This window comes from Cucumis melo, chromosome 11, assembly GCF_025177605.1.
Source record: "Cucumis melo cultivar AY chromosome 11, USDA_Cmelo_AY_1.0, whole genome shotgun sequence".
Lineage (NCBI taxonomy): Eukaryota > Viridiplantae > Streptophyta > Magnoliopsida > Cucurbitales > Cucurbitaceae > Cucumis > Cucumis melo.
In genome coordinates, this window is record NC_066867.1 from 7220286 (window position 1) to 7226423 (window position 6138).

The following is a 6138-nucleotide window of genomic DNA, read 5'->3' on the forward strand; positions in this document are numbered from 1 at the left end:
TCAATTCCATCGTTTAATTTGATTACATGATTGTTTAGATTTGGCTACCTAAATCTTATTTTCATTTAGACTTTGGCTAAACTTTAGGTAGCCAAATCTAAACAATTTTTTTTTTTAAAATTGGGTACACAGTCGTTTAGACTTTGGCTAAACAAATTTTTTCAAGATTCTTTTGGTACACGATCGTTTATTTTTTCAAGATTATTTGGTACACGATCGTTTAGATTTGGCTACTCCAATACGAACGATTTTTTTCAAGATTTTTTATACACCATTCTTTTAGATTTGACTATTTTTTTTGTACACAATCGTTTAGATTTGGTTACCAAAATCAAAATAACATAAAAAAAAAAAAGGAAAAGAAGAAAGATGATGGAAAGAAATCGGTTTGGTTATCCAAATCTAAACAACGTAAAAAAAAAGAAGGAAAAGAAGAAAGACGATGGAAAAAAAAATCGTAGCGAAAAAAAAAGAAGAAAGGTGATGATGATGAGAAGAAAGACGAAAGGGCAAACCTGTAATATTTATAAAATGACTAACTTCATAAGTTTTGTTATACGGCCATAAATATTTTAGTGGTTTGTTATATTTATGAAAATTAACCTTTTAGTTTTTACATTTTAAATTCCAATTTTTACTAAATACTTATTTTCTGTCTTTAGTGTCAATGTATTTAAAATAATTATACGAATTGTAATAAGTCAAATTTCACTATTTTTCATCACTTTTAAAATTAAATTTAAAATTATACTTCATAATTACTTTAAATTAATTAATAAATGTTAATATCGATGTTTGTAAGTATTTAATGAAAAATTGATGTTAAAATGTAAAATCATGAAATTCGATGATCAAATTGAATAAAACTCAAATATTAAGGGTAAATTTGTAATATTTTGATGCTTAGGGGTCAAATTAAAACCAAAATCGAAACTTAAAGACTAAATGTATAACATTTTAAAACTTAGGGACCAATAGAAACTAGACCAAAAAACCTAGAGACCAAACAAGTGTTTTCTCCTTTTTTTTTAATTATTGGTACTTCAAAAATTTGATGGTTTGTAATTGATTTAGTTTTGAGCTTGGCTTAAGAGGTTCTAATAGACTAGTGAGAACCCGTTGTGTCTCTAGGACTCTGATTATTATGTATGTCTATATAAGACTCTTTTTCAAAAGAGGTTGTCTATTAGTTGGATGCTTGAGTTATTCCAAAATTTTATATTATAAAGTTTAAGTGTTTTCTGCAATGTCTTTATAAAAGTTAGTTTTAAGTTCAGGTTAAGCAGGGTTGACCGATACGTTCTCCTTCTAGCAATATCGGTCGGCTTCACATCGTCGTCTCGAGCTTAGAGAGGGGGTGCTCGAGATGGGGTGTGACATTTGGCACTAGGATTAATTATTGGTGTGTAAATTTGGTAAATTATTTGATATGGTTTTGGGTGACGAAATGCGTCTATCAAATTGGCATTATTGTCGGAAGCACCTAGATTTCTCTTGTGAAAGAATTTTTTTATCCTTTTTTTTGTTATTTATTTTTTTCTTCCTTTGTATGAAACAATCCTCCCAGGAAAAAATCGTTGTTTTATTTTGCAGACTAGGTTGAGAGGAGAGGTGAAGAAGAAAAGTTGGAGAACAAAGAGCTTCTTAAGAGGACATTTGTGGTGAAGGCATGATTGAGGAGGAACTTCCAGAGCAGAAAGTAGAGAGCATGGTGGATCCTATGCCAAAGCATTGTACTTTGAGGCGGACCTTGCTGCCTTTGACTTTACGCAACAACCCCTCTACATTACCTATCTCGAGACAATATATAATTTTGACCTTAAAATAAGGTTAATTCACTATTGCGTCTTTTTCATGGCCTTGTAGGTGAGGACCCACACAAATTCTTCAAGAAGTTCCATGTAGTGTGCTGTGGCATGAGGCCACATAGAGTGTCTGAGGAGTAATTGAACCTCATAGCCTTCCCCTTCGCCTTAAAGGATGATGCTAAGGATTGACTCTATATACTCTCTGTAGGATTTAGTGACCAATTGAGCCTAGATGAATAAGATTTTTCTGAAAATGTTTTTTCCTACCTCTTGTCATACCAAAATCAGAAAAGAGATTTATGGTACCATGCAAGTGAATGGTGAGACACCTGCACGAGTATTAGAGTGTCACACCCCTCCCGAACCACCTACTTTAGATTAGAGAGATGATGTGAAGTCAACCGATACCATTTTTATCTTGACGATATCTGCTTACCCTAATCCCTTTATCTTTTTTTAGTTTAAAGAAATATTAGTGCAACCTACCTTATTTACAATTTTTGTATAAAACATGATGCTTGCAAAATTTTGTCAAAGTCTAGACTTCTATATATTACTCTACCAACATCAATATTACATAATCATATCAATTATGCAATTTCTTTTAAAGGCTGGTCGACATGGCAACGATAAGCTCATCTAAGGACATCATGACTCTTATTTGGAAAGTGAGAAAACATTTGAAAGAATGAGCTAAAATTGCCTAGTGAGTGATATTTTCAAAACATAATTTTCCAAATAGTCATGCTCAATATTTTAAACATAGAAACCGTTTTAAACATAACATGGAAGTCATTTTATTCATAGTAAATTTTAGAACTTTTCATAAGTTCTTCGAACATTCATAAATCTTTACCATATCATACCATTATCCTATATGTTGAAGATTTTGTCTAAAAAATTTTAAGGGAATATTTTTGATAAAATATCTTTGATTAATGAATTAATTAAAAGATAAGATATATTTTTGATTAATGAATTAACTAAAAGATGTGATATTCAAGAGATAAAAGATTTCCCATTATTTTAGGAATATTGTTAATTTCTTTAAAAGAAAAGAAGATTTATACAGATGTGTATAAATAGGTTGTTACAGTTTTGGTATATACGATGAAAAACCGAAAGAACACAAGTTGAAGAAGACTGTTTATGTCAGTGGCCGTCTGCAGAAGCTACTGGATTCTAAAGGTATTATGATCTTATGTCTATGAGATCGCCATGTTGATCGGAGTTACAATATTTGATGAGTAACAGACGAGACAGTGATTTGTGTGATCACTGAGATCTTTAGAGGGATTTAAAGACGTTGTCAAAGATATTCACTCATGTGTTTAGGGGGAGCCTGAAGTTAGACATCGTGAAGATTAGTAATTCAGGGGGAGCCTGAAGTCTGATGTCAAGACGCATGTTATTATATCATATTATTGAACAGAGTACCATATGCTGTTTTTGATGTATATTGATTCAAGTGAATATTAATAAAGATTACTCATCAGAGCTGTGCGCAACTCTCCAAACATAGACAATATTGGCCGAACTGAGTTAACAAAGTTTTTTGTGTTATTCTCTTCTGCTGTCCCTCTAGCTACTACAATTGTTATTAGCTTTAGTATTAACTGAAGGTTTAATTGATTATCTCACATTGTTTTTTCATATTCATAACATAATATACGTCAGATTTCATTAAACCTTCCCCACTAAGCACTAAGGGCTTCACTGATGTACTCGTCCTAGGCCCCTCTATAAAGCCTTTTAAACATTAGTTTTTGTGAATCATATGTGCACATTCAAAGATAATTTGTATAGTCCTAGAGCATGATTTCATGAAATCATTTAATGAAATGGCTCATAAGCTATTGCTTGTGCAAATTAAATCATACTTCATAATAAACACATTTAAAAACAAGTTTTACTCACTTATGAGAAGCTTTCTTTCTTAGCTTGGAATATTCCAAATTTCACTTTTCCTCAAAATAGAGTATTTATACTCCATTTAATCCTTAATAATAAGAAAATATCCGAACTTCAAATAAAAAGTGCTAAAACAGTAAAAAAAATGTCCAAAAAGCTGGCTGGTGCATAGGACTGCAGTAGGCCTCCTAAGCGCGGGCAAGGTATAACGCACTCAAAATTAAGATAATTCTGGAGTTAATTATCTTAGTTTTGTTTAATTAGATTTAATTTAGTGGACGTTATTTTGAATTCATTTAATGAGACTTATTTGATTTTGTTAAAATTGGAATTAATTAAATATTTGTTGGATGAATATTTAATTAATCAGAGGTTTTGACTTGTAATGTTTATTGAGGATTTGATTAAATTTTATATTATGATGTTTAAGTAAGGTTGTGGATTTTTGGTGTTGTTGAAATTGGATTAAATTAAATAATTATTAGTATTATTTAATTAAATTGTAGAGTGAAAATTGTGTGGGAGATTTAATAATTATATGTATATGTGGACATATATATAATATTATTATGGGAAAGGAAAAGATAATTATATTTGTTTAAATATAATTATTTAAGGAAATTGGAGAAAAGACATTTATTAAGGGAGGAAAAAAGAAAATAATAATATATTGTGGGAAAATATAATTCTTTGTAAAAGGATAATTATTTTGGAAAAAAAATAAAGATTAATTATTGTGGAAGATAATTAATTATTTTGGAGAAAGATAAAGATTCATTGAGGAGAGATATTTGATTTGATTGAACAAGAGAAGATTATGTATTTAATTAGATGAGAGAATAATGATTTAAATAAATATATATGTGTATTATATATTTTGGTGAGAGAACAATAATAGTAATAAAGAAGTATTATTATTATTATTATTATTAATGATTATAAATGCCTAAGATTTTTTGCATTTAAGGAATTTATTGAAGAAAGATAATGAGAATAAAAATATATCCTAAAAGGAAAATGAAATAATAATGATAAATATTATTGTTATTATTTGGGTTTATAAATAGCATTGAAATGCTTAAATTGAAAAGAAAAGGAAAAAGAAAAATGTTCTTCATCTTTTTCATTAAGATAACCTCTACTGTCGCCACCGCCTCACCAGTTTTAGTTATGATTGGTCGTCCTTTTGGCAAATCTTAAAGATTTAAGTGATGAATTTTTCCATTAAGGTTAAGAGAATTTTTCAACCTCCATATGGGTAAGTTTAGTAAGTTAAGGTAATTAAATCAGTAATTTGTTGACAAAAATTGTTAATTTAATTTTCGATCTAATTGTGTTTCTTTAAAGGTTCAATTGACTAATCTTTGAAGATTTAATCTTGGATTTTTTTTCCAATCAATGTTGAATTGGTTTCAACCTGAAATTTTGGATAAGTTAAATTGAGAAATTTTAGATTCTAGTCATTGGTAAATTTTATTAATTAAGTTATTGAGTTTTTCCTTACTGTTTATAATCTCCTTTAATTAGGAATTAACTGTCAGCAAAACAGATATTGTTTTAGTTAATCTCAAGGTAAGAGATTCTACTACTGGACCTTCGAACTGAATTTAAGAGACTGCATTTTATGGTTATGCATTGATGGTAGCTAAGATACATAATGGGATGCTATAAATGATGATGATATTATGTTTATGATGATGACTAATATTATGTTGATAACGATGCATGATATATTAATCACATGATTAAGGACGTTATGACTGATATTCATGTCATGTTTATGATGCATGATATATGACTAATATTCATGTCATGTATTGTGATCCTTTCTATGGGGTCACTTGCACGATAAGGGGTGTACCTACTATCACAAACATGTCTATGGAGTGTGTACCTACGATCCCTCGAATGATAAGGGGTGTTCCTATGGGTCACTCTCATGGTAAGGGGTGTTTGTACGGTCTCGCTCGTCTAGGTGTGTTCCATTAGACACGACACTATTATTATGTTTCAAACAGGAAGTTAACAGATCACCTAGCGAGACCAGTAGTGAGTCCCTTACTAGTATATTTATATACTCACTTTTTTCTATGTTTAATATTTTAGGCAAAGGTAGAGGATCTGAAAAGCTGGGTCATCAGGAATGATTCGTGATATGTCATATGGGATCTTAGTTTTGCTTCCGTTTTTCATTATTCGTTTTTAGTATTTTGAGCTTAAAATTTTTTATCTATTTATTTTTATTATCTTTAAAATTTATAAAACCAGCTGCGCATCATGTTTTCATGGTAATTTTAATGAAAATTTAATTTTCTCTTTTTCAAGAAATTGTCAAAATTGTTATTTATCTTAAAGGTAATGACCTCAACTTAGTATAAAGAGTTGAGTTGTTATACAAGGATCCAGAGTCGCATACTAA